The 20,076-nt window shown below is 42.8% G+C and overlaps 1 protein-coding gene across 1 annotated transcript in view; it reads left to right on the top strand.

Annotated features, from left to right (window-relative positions):
- Window positions 1-6,459: 6,459 nt before the first annotated feature.
- SATB1 (SATB homeobox 1) overlaps window positions 6,460-20,076 on the top strand; it is a 100,170-nt gene continuing 86,553 nt past the window's right edge. Inside the window, exon 1 of the mRNA XM_072946906.1 lies at window positions 6,460-6,618. The gene's annotated coding sequence lies outside the window, so the exon portion shown is untranslated. The remainder of the gene's footprint in view (window positions 6,619-20,076) is intronic.

Genomic DNA, 20,076 nt, shown 5'->3' with positions numbered 1-20,076 from the left:
GCTTTGCCTATATACATATCCATTTACTCTCAAGTTCACTCAAAATACTGTGATTCGCTCACGCTGCTCCTTTGTATTCCTAACGCCTGGAACACATAAAACGGGTGAATTTTACTGTATAAAAGGAAGTTGCATAAAAACATTACAATTTGTAGAGCAAGTTGTTGAGAATTTAAAGACTTGCTTGTCCAGTGAGCTGAGTGGCTTTGAGAACCTGGATGTGCCCCGGGGAACAGAAGCTACAGGAAACCACTGATACACCTGCTGCAAGGGTAACTAACATTTATGGGAGTTATGGGAGAGTGTGGGGGGTTCTCGCAGACTGTGGAGTGGCAGGTGAGTATGGTTTCAACACAGGAAAGGAGCTGGGAAAAATGTGTTTAGTGGACTGAATTTTTTATTTTTGTAATTAAAAAATTAAACATCATCAAGACAGTCTTGAGCACATGGTACAGCACAGCCTGACTTATAATATCCTCTGATGGATGATGATAAAGGAACATACGTAAACTATACAAACGGGTCTCTAGTTTCACAGAGTCTGAGAGTACAGTTTTAGGACCTGGTACAAGATCTATTTGTTTAGCTGACATTCCTGAATAAGACAGGAGGATTGGTTAAGTTTAGTCCTAGACAATAGATACTCTGATGCGGGCTGATCTTTGTGTCCTGCACTGAACGATTTATGCATTTAAAAAAAAACAATCATATTTATCATAGAGTGATTCAGAAACATTACATATGATCAATGTGAGATCATTGCGCTCTTGAAAAATAAACAGTCTAAGCCTAGGAAGCTTATAACAAACTCAAAATATGTGCCCTCCTTTGAAAACCTTCTCTTTCTTCTCTTTCATTCACTAGCTCTGCAGATGTTGACTGGGAACTCCGGAAGTGGAAAGTCACGTGCTCTAAAACAGGCAGGGTCATAGAGGGCTTTGCATCATGGCTCAAATGGTTATAGAGTATCAACTGGAGCTTCCCAGGCTCTGGCTTTTCCTCCATCTGCCACCAGAGCGATCTTTCTAAAGACATCTGGATGGTGTCACCCTCTTCCTTATACGTGTCAATGACGCTCCATCTCATGCAGTAGGAGACATGTGACTGGCGGTCCTTAAGCTGATTTTTGCCTGGCAGACATGTTTTCCCCTCACACTTGTATTTTAAAAGGTGGAGAAGTTCTCAACATTTAGTATCTCAAATGTTTTATACAAATCTGAATCAGTAGCTTCTTTCTGAATGTCGGAAGATCTGACATTTGGCACCATGTGGCAACAACCATCCCGTTCAGAGAATCTCTTCTGATTGCCACGGTCCCTACCACTGCTTCTGGTCTCAACTCAGTCTGCTCTGTTCATTTATATTCAGGCTTGGAACAAGGTAGACATAAAAGTTCGCAATCCTTGATGGATGGGATAAGGTCTAAACTCTACAGATTATGTCTGCAAGGTCTTTTGCAATTTGAAGCTATCTGGTTTCATCTTTCGCAAAGACCCCGGGTTCCAGCCACAGTGAATTCCTTGAAGTTCCCTAAAGGACATGCTTTGTCCTCCTCAGGGTTCTTCGTCATCCTGGTCTCTCTGCTTGAAATATCCTCCCTCCACCTTCCTTTTCTGCCTAGAGGAATTGCATTTATCCTCAAGACTTGGTTCAATTCCTCTATGGAACTTCCCTAAATCCTGCCGGAGAGTTAACTTGCTTCTTCTCAAGTGTTCCTATAGCATTCTGTGCCTCTGTTAGCATTGCAATGACTTCTTTTTTTCTGTCGTCCAATTGGAAATGTGCTTCTTGAAAAGGAGAACTCTTCATATGTCCCTATCCCCAATCCTTAATAGGCGCCTGGCACCCAGTAGGTTCACAATGACTGTTTCCTGAATGAACAAAAAGATGGATCAAGGAATGAATGAATACTTCCAGGGAAATTTTTAAATTTATGTTACAAGATTTTGATGTTTACAATAAGGGAAGTAACTACTCAAGGCCAAACTTCAAAGTTTGATAATGATCATGACATTGTCACATAACAGTTCTTAAAAGTTCCTGTTCACTGTACCCTGTACAGGAAAACAAGTCTTGAGAAAATAAAATGTGTGTAATATTAGTAAATAGATAAAGAGTGACACAAAGTAGACAGTGTGCCGCATTTTGGTGGGGAGGGGTGGACTGTCCACATTTGGAGAGTAGATGGTGAAAGAAGTCAGCTCGCTTTAAGCCGGGGGTTCCTCTGGCACTGTTTATTCTGAAGAATGGGACATTTGGGCCACGAAGTGGCACGAAGAGTCACTGAGCAGGAGGCTGTCATGTGGACAAGAGTCACTGTGAGTAGGGCAGTCATTAGAACTGAGAACCACAGCTCTCCACTTTGGGGCATGAGGTAGGCTGCTCTGTTTGGCCCTGATGTGATGGTTACAGGGAGTCACGTAATTAGTCCTGGACGATAAGTTGTGAGACTCAGTGATGTGTGTCATTTCTGGCCACAGTATTTAAATACCAGCCTGAGACCTTCCAGAATGCACTTTATTTTCCCCAGAGCAACATGAAACTCAAGACGGGAACTGTTCCATCAGCCTGAGGGGAGAAGACATGGAGCAGACCAGCTGACCTGCAGTGGACTCATAGCAGAACAAAGAAGACAACTTTGGCCACTACAGGTCACTAAAAGTCGGAACTGTTTGTTACTCCAGCATAACACAGCCTATCCTGACTAATACAACAGATTTGCTCTGTTTTGCTGCAAGTGGCAGAACTAAGACAGACGGCTGGAAGTTTTAGGGAGACTGATTCTGTGCAATGTAAGAAAAATGTAATAAAGTGTACAAAGGTGGAATGAACTACTTAGGGTATTACTCATTCACATTACTAATTTGTATTACTCATACACTGAACTCTACTCTGCAGTAAGTACTCTGCAGATAAAATCATTGCCTTTAGGGAGGTGAGCGGCCAGTTCTCCATTTCACTCAAGATGTTTGTATTGATGGCCCCTAAAGTTCTAACTCAACAAATTAACTTTAAAAATACCTCCCAACCTGGAACTGCAGGATGTCTATTTCCTCTGGTCTAAACAAGAAGAAAAAAAAAAAAAAAGAGATCTTTTTAAAAGATGCCTTCAATTCAAATCATTTACTGATCCACTGAGTTGTCTTTTCATGTTTTTTTGGAGCTCCTTTGATTTTTTTAATCTTTTCACATTTTAATGCCATTTTCCTGGCAAATAAGTTCCTTGCAGGCCAATCCTCTTTTATTCCTCCTTTGCTTCTTTATCACGCTACTTAGTAGGCAATATTTTATTTTCTGTTCTCTTGGGAAAATAATCAGCTTTTGCCACTAACTATTATTATTGACCAATTGATATGTCTCAGATTTACTTGTCTTTCAACCATTTACATTAGGTTTGGACTTGTTTAAAAAATCTAAGAGCACAATTGTATTACCCTAATAACTTTCAGGCAAAATTCCTTTTTTTTTTTCCTTCTGAAAGTCCTGTACTATTGAATTTGTGGCCAATTACAATATTTCATTAACTTCTTAATCCAGGAAGTAGTTAATGTATTCCTACTATGCGCCAGGGGGCAAGGTTTACATAAGGGTTTATCAAGATATGTTACTTCATGCACTGTACCTTTCGTTACCTAATTCTATATTACAATAGGACCTACAAACTCTCTGTACAAGACTACTTGTTGGGGGGGGGGAATTCACAAGGTTGGGGCAAAATGTTCCCTTGGTTAAATCAGAGGTGCACATCACACTTTAAATTCTGGGGGCTTAGTTGATAACTTGAGGTGGGGCAGATAAGTCAGAGTGTACAAGGCTGAAGAAAAACAATCTTTTTTTTTTTAATTTCCATTTCTGTTAAGCTTCATTTCAGGCTTTCAGAATTGGAGAATCAGCTGCCTGCTATAAGAAATTGCTAATAAGCAGTAATTAAAGACTGAGAATTTATTCTTTCCATTCCAAACCTGATGTCATTCCCAGATGGAGATCTTGGTACTAGTCAGGCAACTCAGCATTTTGGTAAATTAAGGCAGGAGGATTTGGTGTCTCTTGGATCCTGTGGAGATGGAAAGTGGTCCAGGAAGGAAAACCTGTGTTTTATTTTGTTTTGCCTATTGCCATTGTTCGTATCTTTTTTTTTTTTTTGGCTTGGCTTCAGAATCAGGAGTTGAGGTGGGCACCTATGTCTTAAAAAATGAGGGGCTAGTTCTCTAAAAGAATGTTAATTCATAAACTTTCTATATTCTTATGTCTTTGGAGTTATCTCTGCATAAAATGACAATCAACTGAAAAAGACGGATAAATTCCAATGAATTCGATACCCATTGATAGAAAAGAACGAGCATTAAAGAAGGCAGCATGAATACAGGCGCTCCTCAATTTAGAAATACAGCACAGTTGATGTGCTGTTACAAGGACCTGAAAGTAGAATCAACCACTGTGTAAAAGATAAAATAAGATGGCACGGATATCAGGATTTTCCCAGCGTGCTTTATTCATAGGCATCTGACAGTAGAGGACCTAACAGGGCTTTGAGGAAAAACTGAATTCTCAGCCCAGAGTCACTTTCCAGGAACTTCACTGCAAACAGTGCTCTGTGCTGGCGGGACAGAGATCTTAGCAATCTCCCTCCTGCTTCCATAGTTTCCTTCTCTCTAAATACAATTATTTATGGGGATTTAATGAGAGAGCAAGCCTTGTGTGAAAGGAACTCAAGAAAGTGCAGCTTCTAAAAATACACAGAGGCGCCTCTACAGTACTTATTGTTACGAACTGACGTTTGGCAGTTCAAGCCATGAACTTAACAACTAAACACACAGACACAGACACACACACACACACACACACACACACACAGAGAGAGAGAGAGAGAGAAAGTAAGGACTTTTTTTTTTCCTTTCTGCAATTCCCTTAACTTTGAGTAAACAGTAGTAATTTTCTGTTGTCATACTTAACGCGAATTTCCCACAGACAACACAACACAAAAGACCTGTTAGCTCCTTTAGACCTGGGGGGGAGGAAGGGCAGGAAAAGAGGGCTAAGTTGACCGAGTTTCAATTTCTCCTTATCCTGAACCTGCAGTTGCCCTGATCTTGCAGAGATGTTTGGAGTTTCCGTCCCCTTTTGGAAAGGTTCCCTCTCCCCTTCTTCTCTCCGAGTCCCCCGTCATTAAATCATCTCCCCTGGTCCTTTTCACTTCCAGTTTTTTGGAGAAATTGGACCTCAGTTTGGGCGTCTTTTTCCAGTGGGTGAAAAAGAAGTAAAGCGACCGACGGGAGGATATTGAACAAACGAGCAGGGGCGCGGCGCTGGGGTCTCCGAGAGGGCCCCCTCCTCCTCCTCCCGCCATGTGCTCCGCAGCTGGGGCGCAACGCCCCCGATGGAGTGCTGAGAGGGGCTAGAGTGGGGTGACGGGAGATGGACAGAGCAGGCTGTAAGGGAAGGAGGCCCTCTAGGAAAGATCGTCTCGACCGAACACTGACAACAGAAAAAAAACTGGCCCACATGCCCCTAGTGGGGAGCGATCCACCCCACACAGGCTGGCTTGTGGGGGGGTGGGTGCGTCGAGGCCTCTCACCTGACTTCCTCCTCCGCTGGCACACGCTACAATCACCCCTTTTCCCCCCACCCCCCCAAAAGCCCAGCCAAACAACGAACAACAAGAGGAAGCCGCAGGCGGCAGCAGGAGGGGTGCGCGCGCTGGGGGCCCCGGAGAGGTGAGGGGGCAGGGTTGGCGGGCGTCGAGAACCGCGCCGCGCACCGCCACGCGCACCCCCCGGGCGCCCACACTTACCCTTGCCGCTGGGGGTCGGGGTCTCTGGGGCCGATCGCAGCGCGCGCCTCTTGCCCGCCCGCGCCCCTCCGGCCCGCCGCCCCCCACACCCAGGCCGGCGCGCCGGGAAGGAGCCAGCGAGCGGCGCGCGGTGGCGGTGGCGGCGGCGGCGGCGGCGGCTCGGGCTCGGCTCGGCTCGGGCTCCGGCGCGCCCGGTGTGGCCGGCGGTCGCCGAGGCTCCACCGCCAGGGGGAGAAGCCGGGGCGGGCGCTGGGGAGGCGGGCCGGGCCCTCGCCGCCCAGCCGGCCCGCCCGCGCCGCACACGCTCCTCGGCGGCAGCGGCGCGGGGTCCGCCGAACCCCCGGGCGCAGCGTGCCCGGCCGGGGAGCCGCGGCTGGATGCGCGCCCGGGTGGCCGCGGGGTCCCGCGGGGGGCGCCCCGGCTGCCCCGGTGCGCCTCCGGACTGCGGGCGCGGCGACCGCAGAGCCGAGCGCGGCTCCCGCCGGCCCCTTCCCCCTCCCGCCCCCGCCGCCGCCCCCTCCCCCTCCCCCCGTTAACATCTCCTCCCTCCACCCCCCCTCTTCCTTCCCTCGGCCCCGCGCGCTCGCTAGCTCGCTCCTCGCCTCGCTCTCCCCTTTAAACGCCCACTTCGGATGGGAAAAGAAGACAACTTGAAGTCAAGTTGCAATTAACTTCCGCGGCAGCCGCAGCTCCGGCGGCGGCGGCGGCGGCACCAGAGGCAGAAGCCGCCGCCTCGGAAGTCCGACGCCGGCGCGCCCTCCCGGGGAGCCGCGCCCGGTCTCGGGCCGCGCTCCGCAGCCACCGCCGCCCCCAGCGCCCATGCCTGAGTGAGTTCTGCTCCTTTGCCTCTCTTTTATTTTTGCCCCCCACTCTTGCTCTTTCATCTCTGTCTCTCTTTTTTTTCCCGAAATCTATCCAAACTTCACTGTCGCACCCACCCGCGGTGCCCCTTGTTGGGGCGGCTCGGCTCCCCTCTCGTGGGCGCCCGGCGGCAGGGGTCTTGCGAATCCCTGCCCTCTCGCGCAGCCGGATCCGGAGGGGTGGCGGGTAGAGTGAGGGAGAGCACCCCGGGACGGGGGACTTGAAGATGCCATTCGTTCTCTCTCGGGGTGTGGACCCGCTCACACACCTGCCCGACAGACCCCGGCTGAACAAACTCCTCCAGGTCTTCAGTCTGACCCCTTTTGGAAGAGAAAGGGGGAGTCGAAAAGACAGAAGGAGGCACAGGGGAAAAGGGAGACCCTCTCTGTGCGCCCCGGAGCAGAAAGGTGCCCGGCGGAGTAGGCTGGGGAGTGGAAACGTTCCCCCGCCGGATCGCAAGTAAGCTCAGCATCTTTCCTCGGTCCATCTGCGCCTCCCTCCGCCCCCCGCCGCCGCGGCTGGTTGGAGCGGCCTCAGAGAGGGGCCTGGGAAGTTTGTGGCAACTTCTCCATCCCGGGAGCCGCTCGGGCGCCAGGGCGCTCAAGTTGGAGCCGGGAGTTTGAAAGCCGCGGCACTCCGCGGTTCGAGCCCTCGCCGGTTGTAGGGAGGTCGGCCCTGTAGCGGCTCCTGGAGTGAATGTGGGTTTGGAGTTGGGCTGGAGGCAGGAAGAGGTGCTGCCCTCTTTGCGGGGACAGAGACATCACAGGTGCGGCCTCAGGGTCCGCACCGTGTCTCGCTCCTGCGGTCCCGGCCCGAGCGTGGCGGCCTTCTTTGAGCGCTCCCCGACCGAGACTCCCGGGGCGGCGGAGCGTAGGTTTAGACAATCATGACGAGAGGGACGAAACAGGCAGGTGGCAGGTCTGGGGCGTGACAAGCGCGTACCGGGGAAATCCGCTGAGCTGGACTCTGGGGATGACCCCAGAAGACGGAGAGGGGCTTAGGGTCCTTGCTGGGGTTTTGGCCCTGACCTCCATTAGGGCTTTGCAAATTTCACTTAAAAGTGTCAACCACAGGATTGCCTCTCAAAGTGCCCTGGTTGGCAACTTTGACCTCTGCGCCCTTCCTCGGCGAACTTTCTCAGCAGCATTCCAGATTCCCAGGCAAATGCAGTTAAGACTTGGACTCCACACGGTTGTAAAGAGGCAGAGAAAACAGAAGGACGTCCGATTCTCAGGAGAGAACCTTTCTGCCCCGACTGACTGGGGTTCCATGCTTGCATCCTGGGAGACCAGGGGACCGGACTTTCCCAAGAGGACAGAAGAGGGGGTAAGAAAGAGTAAAACGCGACTGCTAGGTGTCAGGATTTGACCTAATCCGTCCCTGAAATCTACAGTGTTCGTGCTGCTGACCGAGTAACTCATCCAGTTGAAACTTTATTGAAATTTACACCCAGTCTTAAAGTGGATTTTTCTGAGATGTCAGGAATTAAGATTTACTCTGTAGTCAAACGTAGCTGGGAGGGAAAAAAAAGTACCTCAAGACTGGAATAAACCAAGGTTGAGGTGTTTGCTCTGAAAAACCTTTAATCTGCTGTGTGGTACTAATGCTAGGGTTTAGCAGCCGTCCTTTATTTCTATTGCATATTATTTTAGTAGAACAGTGGTACATTCTTATACTGGCTCCTCCGGTCTGCTGACAAACATTAGCATTCAGGCTTACATTTTTGACAAATGTGCAGACAGGAATAGCATGAATAGGCATCTTAAATATTAACAACCTAAGCATCTGTTGTGAAACAAATTTAATATATTTACTCTGTTTTTCTCACATTGTTAGAAAAGGTTATAATAAGTGTATAATTTCAACTTTAGTTAGCAGAAGTAACCGGCTGTATCTTTCACTACCTCTCTAAGTGTTTAACACAATCACCAGACATAAATACTTTAATTAACTTGGTTAGGCACGTTATTAAATACACTTCAGACGATGTGTCTACCATGTAAAATGTAACAGTGGCAAAATATGTATCCTATTTGTGCACGTTTTAAACGACTATGCATTTTATAAATATACCAGGCATGTTTATTCTTCATCGCCATTTGACACTTATTACTTCATATTTTTCCTAATGGAAACAATATTTTACATGTAGAGTCATTCAGTCATATGTAATACATAATATGTAAACAGTAGCTATAAAATACAAAGCATTGTTAAATTTGAGTATGGCTACACATAACAAGATTATACCAGAGAAATAAAAATCACTGCTCAATTTTGTATTCCTTTCTGAATAATGGATACAAATGATGGGTGGAAAAAGAGCAAATAGGGATTTCCCTCCTAAAGTACCAGTGCCTTAAAACCTGTATGGGGTGGGGATGGGAGGGGAGGGGCAGGAGGGACAAGAGGAAGAAGCAGGGGGAGAAAAAAAAAAAAAAGATCAGCAGAGAAAGAAGACTTAAAGAACTTCCAAGAGTCTGAATAGTTATTTCCAGAATCAATGCATTCTTCATTTTCCCACAAGCTGAAATATGTAATATATAATAGTTCTTTGTATGTAAAAGTATTCAAAAGGAATGCCTTTTGTTCAGTTGCTGTAATAAATTAATATATTCTTTGGTTGATCATCTGCAAAAGTAGTTCTTTTGTCTCTCAGCATCTTAAACAAGGACAACAACAAAATGAATATTGGTTTATTTTTGCAAAGGAGTCTGTGGCCGGCTATATGAACCTGCGATTGAATAAGCTGATATGCTGAATGATGGTTAAGAAAGTCTGCATTAAATTAGCAAAGACTGAAATATCTGGGGGAGATTTTCCATCATTTTTTCACATGACAGGTTGTGGATTGTAAATTAGGCCTAAAAGGTCAGGTGACAGGCACCTGTTCCTCATTATTGTAAAAATCTTTGGGTAACAAACACTATTAAGCTAAACACAACATGGATGTACAGCAGGGACTCTCTAAAGCACTCTAGTGGTTTTTCATCTGCTCTGTAAATTTCCAAAAGGGCCATACATAGATAGGCCCTTTACACAAACACATCTTTTCTTCCAAGACGTGTTTTCTTGAATGATGCTTGTAGTATATTAGTACTCGGGGCTGATGAAGTATATAAAATAAATACATATGACAGGATCAATCTTTGGACTATGTCTAGACATGTTGAAGTCAAATGTAAAAATGTGTTATTTTCCAAACTTCTTTTTCCCTTTACAGTCCACTGATTAATGATCCAAGTTTGTTCGTGTTTTAAATAGAAACCTCCCCAAATTGCCTTTTATGCTTTTTAGATAAGGTGAGTTCCCATTTGCAGTGATGCCAGGAGATATTCCGCTTGGTACTTGAGTGCAAGGAGACCATGAATTGCTGTATACTGCCATAGCTCTGTGGTGTATAGAAAATGGGAAGAAAACCACATTTTACATGAATGCTGTTAGGAAGGATATCAGTTTGATCTTCACACTTGCCGCATCTCTCAGGGGAGTTCAGTAACATTTCGATTAGAATTAAGGAATGTGACTGGGTTTTTATGAATGATTTCCCTTTGGATATTTCAGAGAGCAGAATCAGCATACATATTGATCGGACCTAAGAGGCACAAGGTTGCAAAACATTAAAGGTGCCAGTTGCTTTTCATTAAGCAGAGGAGGAGGATTTTGAGTAAATTCAGTCAGTAACTGTGATTCTTTAGTTCTGTATTTAAATATGCTCTTTGTCTTTCTTTGATTTGGTATAGTTGCTGCTGATCCTATGAAGTGTTCCTTTTTAGCATTTGTGATCAGATTACAGAACATTACTCCTGCTCTCCAAATTGATTTGGTTTTCAAACTCCCAAACTCTGGGATGATTTTAACAAATTGGTTTACCTTTTAGACAGAACAGAGTTTAAGTTAATTAATAGAGCAGGCACGAAAAATCCTCCACGGTAGGGTATATGTTCTGGTAAAATGAAAGTTATGTCTCAGCGTGATGGCCATCAGGCTTCAGTAATCTGTTCCTCGTGTGGAATGAACACTTCCTACTTTGAGCTAGCAGACACCTACTGTTTATTTACGCTGCATTAAACTGACAGCTCAGCAATCGGAGGAAAAATATTACTTACCTTCCTGAAGTAAATACCAGTTTATAGGTTAGTGCATGTATTTATATTCCTGTCACCACTAAATAACCGCTCTGTCTCCATTTTAATATCTACCTGTACTATAATCCAGGGCTCTGACTCTCCCTGGTTGGGGGCAGGGGTCGAGAGGAGGTTTTCCGATCATCCCCCAGTGGCTACACTTGAAAGACAAGGAATTTCATCTTCTCGTGTCTGTCCTGCGAGTTGAAAGAAATGTTACGCACTTTTGCTTTATGTACCTCAACTGTAACATCTAAATCCCCCAAGGATCCGCATGCCGCTTAAAATAGTCATCTTAGAGCCACCTCAGGACAAATACGTTCCAACACATTCAAGTGTATGTTTGCTACAGTCGCTCTCCACAAAGTTCCAAATAGGTAACTTCAACTATTTGATTACGTAGATAAAAACTTTGATGAAGTGTCTTCCCTCCCAACCCTTAGTTGGAATGTTGCAGTTTTTAATGGAGATCTGCAAATATGAGTATTTGCAGTATTTGCAAAGTGGGACACGTTGATATTGATTGATGATTGATTGACACTGTTAGCTTTCCCCTGAAAATATTCTTCCCTCCTTTGTTTTTTTGTTAATTTTCCAACCTTAAGGGGAGCGGGGGTTACAACTTTGTTCCAATACTAAATGCATGCGTGTTTTGTTTAGTTTTAATTGAAAGTCCGTTCTCTTTTGAGACCCCTAGAAACAGCAGAACACTCTTGAAGTTGAATTCCAGAACTTCTGATGAACTTGAGAAAATGCTTGTTTTCACTTCCATTCTAGAAGCAGCTCTTACACTCATCCTGTACACACGGTTGTCAGTCTCTAATCACATATTCCATTGACATCAGAGCAGAATGTGGTCTTAATACAGCATATAAATCAAACCTGTTACACAGGGTTCTTCTCCTTCTATACCAAAGAAAACGTGTCTACTATGGTAATTTATATATCGTTCCTAAGTGCGATTCTCAATGGTAAGTCTATTTAAACTTGATGTCTTCATAGAGTATGATCAACACATTAACACACATTATTTAGTACTTTTGAACTTATGCCAACGGTACCTTTTGCTGTTTATTTTTTTAAGTCTTTTTTAAGATCAGATATTTCATTTCAGAGTAAATAGATACAGATTGTGTGTATATATATTCCGGGTGAGATTTAGTAGCGTAGCATTTCTCCAGCATATTGGCCTATTTTTATTCTTTTCAGTTATTCTGTATCACTTCCACAGTTGTTGCTGTCTGAAGGTTCGTAAATAGAAATTCTAATCACCTCTTTTCAATGGACTTTCAAGGATGTAATTAGGTTCTGGGGTGATCTGGTTTAGTTATGAGTGATGAAAATTAGTTAACCGGTACCCCGGCATTTATGTTCCTAGATTCGGCTGAAATTTATTCAATCCAGTTATTTGATATTTTGGGAATGAAATGTCTTGTGATCAAAACTTCAGAGTTGGTTCAGTTTCCAGTGGAGGAAGGAGCTTGCTGGATAAGACATTTAACTGTGCAATATTTTATTACACTCATCACTCACTTGAGCTCCTGCTCCTTGTTGCATGAAATTTTGCTGCATCTCGGGGTGCAGGTCACCCAGATGAAGCTAAAATGCTTGCAGAGGAAGCAGACATCAGGCTGCACCTGGTTATGCCTTTGCTAGGATGTCTGTGGACCTGCATTGGCCCCCCCCTTCCTCTGCACCCCTTCCCCCCAAGGTGTGCAGGAAGTGGAGGGCGTTGCACTGGGTGAAGTGGGTGGACTCTACCCAGAGCTGTGACCTGATTTGTGACGTACCCTCAGAACTGCAGTAATGGTCCAGCTGCTTCACAGGCAACTGGTAACCACCTCATTTGGGGATGCTTCTGCCTTGCTAGCAGTGCCAGAGTGAACTCCGTCATTGTCACCTCATCAAAGACTACTTCTTGAGAGCGCTCCTCTAGGGCTAGATTCGGAGAGCAGCCTCTGATATTTGGAAGGGTAAGTGCCAGAAAAGTTGCTATTAGTTCCGTATGGAGAATCAGGGCTGCAGCCACAGGGAGAGCCCGGCGTTTGGTGTCCGAGGGAAGTCTCTGGGTTGGGATGTTGCTTTTTCTCAGCAAGGGATGATTTGGAACCAGAGACCCAACAGAAATTCGACAGTGTGCATTCTTCTCTGGGTGATGAAATGTGGGAGGAAGCACCCAGGAGAAATTACTAGACCTTCTTTTCCTGAGATATTTAAAGAAAAGGTAGTCAGTAATCTGTGTGAGGGGGAATTCTTTAGCTGCAGTTTTCCAGGAAGCTAGGCATATAGTAGAGTTGATCGCCAGACGCTTCTTTTCTGGTCTCACTCAATGGTTTCTGATGTGCCGTTAAGAGCATGTGTACGACAGTTTGGCCTTTACTCTTTATAATGTTAGGGACTTTAAGGTAAAGGCGATTTTATGTTATAAATATTTGATTGTAATTTATAATTATTATAAATAAAATAGAACCTGGTCTATTCAAATATCTTTTGAAATGGAGATAGTCTTGAATATAGTGTGTCCGTAATTAGCTGTTTGATGTTGAATGCAATTGAGTTTTCTTGTTCCAGTGAAGCAGACAATGGAAATCATTGGGGATTAACAACAGGGCTATGTGATTCTTGCAATAGCAAACCTATCTCTCCCCATTCACTGGTTTAAAAAAAAATTATCAGTAAATAAAGGACTAAATTCAAATGCTTACAGTTTTCAATTTTAAAAGAATATATAGAATGGATAAAATAATCCAAGTGTTTCCCACTGTGTTTCACCAACTGAAATGATACCTAGATGTTCTGTCTAATATGAGACAGGTTTCTCCAGGCTGTCGAGGAAAGAACAATATTTTAATAACTGTGCTTTCAATTTTTTTTTTCCTTAGAGGTGGGCTCTCTTTTGGGTGGTTTAAGGGGACTCAAAACCAATTGAGAACATTATCTTAAAAGTTTAAAAATGACAGCCTTACTTTGTATGGAGTCATTGTGCTTTAATAATACTGTACGCTTATTAGTGTTATTAGAGCGGTAGACAGTTAATTACAGCCTTTTCTGAGACATGTTAACTGTATATTAACAGTCATGTTAAAAAAGAATGATGTATACTCTTACATACAAGCTGCTGCTTGCTAGGCTCCTTCAAAAATAGTCTTTGAAAGTGTATGGAGTCAGATTTTTGGTCCAGAATTCTCAAAATATTTTCTGCTAAAGCCACTTAATTTTCAAACTTTACACGGGAATGTACAATTTTCAATTTTCATCCTGTCTTTTTTCTTTCTTTCTTTCTTTCTCTGAAATAAGCATTGGCTTGATCACCTTTGCCCAGTGGCATTAGAAATCATTGTCCCTCAGCAGTTTTCACCCTCCCACACTGTATTTTGAGATGCCTACCTTTTTGTTTTGTGATGACTTTGGCCAACATAAGCCATTAAAAGCTTATTGAGTTGATTTAGCACCTCTGAAGACTCCTCTTTGTGGAATCATTTTAGTCACTGATTCTTGAGCCAAGTTGTGTTTTCTTACAGTTCTCTACAACCTGATATTTAAGGTGCATTTGAGCAATTGATCACAGCACTAGTTCCAGGACTATGTTACTTGCCAAATCTGAAACCTGGGTTTTTCCTTTGGTTTCTGGCAGAACAATGGATGACTGAAACCAGAGGAGTTAAAAGCTGAACTGAGCCTGCCTTAGACAATTCTATCAAGTTGGTTAACGATTTGAATTCCCTTGGTTCATTTGGATATGGAGACCTTTTAACCTTGTTAGACAGCACTTACAAATGCATTGGTATTCCCACTTTACAAATGTTCAGGTGATGCTCCTATTTATTTCTACAAGGTATTAAACTACAAAAAAAAATTCAGGGTGAGGTGCACGTCTGTGTTCTGTAGAATAGTAGCAACTTCGCAGTTAGCATTCTGTGTCTTGCGTAGGGAGCACTCATTAAAGATTTGCTAAATTAAAATAAAATAGCGAATTTAGCTTGTGCTGATATGGTTTGGTGGGAACAGACTTTTCTCTGTAATTTTCTTTTTTTGCTGGGGTTATCTGAACACCTCCTCTCCACATGCCCCATTTTCTGGATAATCCAATGTTTTCCTTCTCTGACTAAAGGTCATTTTGGGACCATAGCACTGGGTTTTTGGTTTTTTTTTTTAACCCTTGTTGACCTTCAGAATGAGGTGAGGTCTCTCTGCTGAGGTTCATGGTCCTTTGGTGTTTGGCTTGTGGTAACAAAGTGTCCTGGAATCAGCACAGAGCACTCCTCTCAGGTCCTTGTAGTCAGGATACCATGGAATGGGTTTTCCGATGTTCTGGGGCCAAAAATACTGTGCACTAATGGCCCAAGTCTGATAGACCTCTACCTGTTCTCTCCTACAATAATGATTTTTTTCAGGACCCCACATGATTATTGCATAAAAAGATTTTTTTTTTGTTTTTTTTTTTTTGTTTTTTTATTGTGGCTATATACATTGTTTAAAAATGTTTCAAGATTCAGGGTATTTATATTAATGAAAGTTTCACTCCACTTCTTAAAATTAATGCCAGAGTTGCAACAGGATTGTGTTAGGTGCCTCTAAAACATTCTGAAAAGTTCTGGGCATTCTATGAAAGTTGTCTTAAAAGAAAAACTTCCTCTTTAAATTTCTTTTCATGTGTGGGGCTATTTGCAAGTCAGTCCTACTTAGTTACACAAAGGAAAGTCTTCCTTAAACAGTGCACTGCTGTGTGACCTATTACATTACCATGTACATTCTGTCTCTTTAAAAACAGTCTCCTCTATTTGCCCTATTAATTGTTGATATGTTGCCATCCACGAGACAAAAATTAGAGCTGTAATTAAATAATCATGTGATGCTCCTTAGTGCCAGTGAGAGCAAACTCATTTTTCCAGGCCCTGATGGTCACTGATTATTGTATTACTACTGGCTTGCTTTATTTTTTTTAATGATTCTCTATCTCTATGTTACCTAACGACTGTCCTTCTTTTCAAAATTAAAGAAAATAGAGAACATTCAGCCAGTTAATTGGCTAGAGGTCCTCAGGGAGGTAAGGTAGACATACCTTTCTCTGCTTTTGGTCACCTGGTAGGTTCTTTGGGGAGGCGACATCAGTGGTGTGGTTGCCTGCCATTTAATTTACACTGGTGTTTTGGCTGGGATGGAGGCATATGGGGGATGCCAGGAGAATTACAAAAGGAGCCGGGTATTAAAATTCAGAAATGATTAAAATTGAAATAAAAGGATGCTGCTTCTTTGCCAGTACTCTGGCAGTCATAATGACACATAGAGATTAGTTTCCACCTTCATCTTTTCCTTCTTTTTCATTTCCTCTTGTTTATTGTTGACACATTTTCCTTATGTCTGTCTCCCGTCTCTGTATCTTTTTGCACCATTATGCATTCCCACCTCTCCCTCTTTCCTTAAGCCCAGAGATGCCTACTTAACCTTATTATAACAATAACAGAATAGGTTATTAATATTTAATATGCACATGATTAAAATTTCTCTCCCTTAAACATAGGTCAGCTGTATTGTTATTAACCGGCATGTAATTTTTCATTTAAAATATTCTTATTCTGCCCTGGCTGCTTCTGAAATGTAGTCCACTTTTGTAGTGATTTAATACATAATGTTTAGAAAACTGTGGTCGGCTAGTGAGAAAAGAACTTACCAGTCCTGAATAATCAATTATGCATGAATTCAAATGTAACAGATGGAATCTGGTGAGTGAAAGTTTCCCTTTGCCTTAGTGGTTTTTTGTTTTTTTTTTTTTTAATTTGTTTGTTTGACACCTGTCTCATATATAGATAAACATCTAATGTAGCATGTGAGAAATTTCCTTGTATCTTTATATTCTCTCTAAAGTGAACTTGATTTTTTAAATTAAATTTAAAGGCAGAGTTTTTTTTGTTTTTTTTTGTTTTTTTTTTTTGGTCTTAAAGATGATCAGATTCTTTTCCATCACTTTATAGGTATGGAACCTGGTCTTGCTTGGCTTATGAAGACTCTCTCTCCTAGCTGGCGGAGGGGGAAGCAAGATCTCGGTTTCCCACCTTTTCTCACTGTGGCAGTTGTCCTCTTTTGTAGGAATTGCTTCATTATAGAGCACTATTTTGCTTACTCTGGGTTTTAAAGAATTTCTGAGAAAGACTGTAATTGACTAGTCTTAAATTGTGAGACATTCCCTTGTATGGCAGGCAAATAGTGTCTGTGAACATATATATACAGCTGTATGTGTATTATACAGACATCTATTCATGTTATGCTGTTGGCCAAACAATTGGATTTACCAAAATCTGGGAATTTTTATTGAAAAGATTTGGTTTATATCCGAAACTACAGCACACGCCAGCCACAAAGATGCCTTTACGCTAGCTTGCAGTGTTGTGAATTCTTAGTGACAAAACCCCTTTGTGCAAGGTGAACTGAAAAGTTATTTTTGAGAGTCTGTTACCTCCACATAGAGATAAGTTTAATTCTCATTAAATATGACATGAATGGGTAGTATCTTTTTGCAGTCGTGTAAGTCATAAGACAGTGGGTATTGTCCATCTTTAAAGCAATTACAGTCTCAAAACAGTTACAAGCTGGTCCCCATCAAAATTTTTCATAAATATGTTGTTTGTTTCTCTCCCAAGTGTATTTTTATATATAAATAAAATACAAATGAAAGTCATCTTTACAGGGTAAATAAAAAGAAATGATTAAAAAAATAGCCTGAAGGCTCAGCAGTTCTGGTTTTAAAGTTATGCTTACTTATAAGCATTACTTATCAAGTTTTTGCTTCATATCAGCTGGAAATTTGCATATATATTTATAGTCCATGATAGTTATCTAATGAATCAAATACACAATAAACACACTAATAAAGAAAGCCACACCTGCAAAATAGGTAACGGGATATGCTTGAGTAACAGTTATCCTGTAAAACTATTTTTTGGTATTTTATATACTTTTATACACAATAAATATGTAAATTTAATTTGGCTTTACTATGTATTCATATTCCTTAGGCATCAGAAAAATACATATACATAGGTATGAACTTCAATAAGGTATATTTTATATATGACCTACCAATCTATTAAAAACTCCATCATTGATATAAAAATCCCGAATAGAAATCAGTATGAATAGATGCTAGGAAACAGAATATAGGACAGTATACTCTAGGAAACGGTGATACTACAAATTACTGCATGCAGAAGTGAATACTACCATGAAAATGTGACTGATAAAATCAAATGTGAAAGTCTTTGGGTTTTTTTTTTTTATAACAAAAGTTGCATTGTCTTGTTAAAATTGCAATCTAGAGTCTCTCTAGAGACCATTTATAAATCATTACATTGACTACATTTAGACAGTTGTGATCCATCTTGGCTGTACTTCATGAAAGAGGTGGCACTCTTAAGGACTGTTTAGTTGGGAGAGTCTACTGTTTCATGAGTGCAGTTAATTATGACTCAGTTTGAAAATATCCAAAAAGAATTTCTGGACTCCAGGTACTCTTACTTCTCGATTTGTGTCTATCCTTCTGTCTCTTTTGCTAAAAGACAGCAGTAGAGAAGAAAATCTGAAAAAAAGTACCGTTTTCCTGCATCAGAGGACCATCAAATTACCTACTTTGGGTGGGATCTTGGTCTCTAATTACCAGGCCATGTTAATTATCCTTGGGTCAGGTATTCCTCGTATGAATTAATTATCCAGCATAGACTGGATTGTGGCTGTTGGTGGGTAAGGACAAAGCAGGGGAGGGGTTGGCAGTGAGGATGGAGTCGTTTAGTAGCTCATTGTTTTTCTGCGTGGTCTGATATTTTCATGATAATATATGTGTGCCAACCTTAGGAGTAGATGAAAGATTGTTTTGCCTTAGTATTGTGGTTTTTAATTTTTTTTAATTGGGATAAAAGATCTATTCCATAAAATATGCCGTCCTGATGATTCTTAAGTGTACAATTCAGTGGCGTCAATTACATTCACAGTGTTGAGCAACCCGCTGCCACCGTCTCCTCCAAGTCTTTTCCATCATTCCAAATAGAACGTGCTTTAGTTTTGCGTTAAACTTCTCCTTTGCTTCAACAAATTTCAAGCTTTATTGTGGTATGTAATCATTGCCCAGATGTGCTGCAGTGTTTCTGGCAGTGGCTTTTCTTCCTGACAAACAACCCCTGTCCACTGCTTTGTGACCGTGGGCGTGGCAGTATGACATCAGACACTGCCCTTGGCTGGTTCTCCCCCAAAACAATCTGGGACTAGGATTCAGGTCTCTTGTAACCTCCAGCTGTTTCTCCCTTCAGTTAAACCAGGAGAGATTAGCAGTAACACTCACATCACTAAGAAGATTTGGTTGGTACGTCTTGGCTAAAGGTTGATTGGGAATGGTTGCTGTTGGACCTCACTGAAATTAAAATCCCCTGAGCTTCGCAAGAGGACCACACAGCAAGCCTGGTGCCCTCCCGTTGGCCCCTGGGCATGGACAGTGTGAATACTACTGTTCTGCTGAAGTACAGTGGCTAAGTCTAGAAATGAGCTGAACAGTTTTCAACTATTTCAAAGTGACTCCTGCTCAAGGTTGAAGTTTTCTGGGAGGAAAAACCCTGCTCAACTGTGTTGGGAGAAAGAATTAGAGAAAACCGGGATGGTTCTGGCTCCAGTAAATAACAGACTGGTTTTAGAACTTCACTTCCACGTGTAATTTTGTGGTTAGTTGCCTATGTCTGTGATGATAAATCATATAGTTGCACCGGATTTCTGGCACCCCAGTAAATCTCAGGCAAATGCCCAAATGCTAATTTATCATGGTTCCTCGAACAGCATGCTTTTTTACTCACCAAATCAATGATCTAATAGCTTGCTCCACCCCCGCTCCACCCCCGTGCCCTCCACCTTTTTTTGTTTGAAACTAGTCACTTGCCTGCACACACATTTCTTAAATTTGGGGTGAGCGCTGGTTCATAGAAAAGCCTCAATTTTTCTGAGTGACCCCAAGAGGGGGTTACAAACTTCACTTGAGGCTGTCCAAGCAGGTATATTCAATTTCCTGCCTCCAAAACACTACCTACTATCCAAAGGACGCCAAACCCGGCTGTACCCTGGAATCACCACGGGAGCTCTAAACCGCCGCCTGCCTGGTTTCCGACCCTGGGCCATTCTAGCTTAACTGCAGTGAATACGGCCTGGACGTCTGGGTTGTCGAAGTAGTTCCTCAGGTCACGTCAACGTGCAGCCACCCAACTGACTTCCGATCCCGCACCTGGCTTTACTTCTAAGTTTGTGAGAATCTGGCTAAGATTCTTA

The sequence above is a fragment of the Vicugna pacos genome, chromosome 1, assembly GCF_048564905.1.
Source record: "Vicugna pacos chromosome 1, VicPac4, whole genome shotgun sequence".
NCBI lineage: Eukaryota > Metazoa > Chordata > Mammalia > Artiodactyla > Camelidae > Vicugna > Vicugna pacos.
Note: the sequence above shows the minus strand (reverse complement) of the source record. Positions and strands in the feature narration are given on the sequence as shown.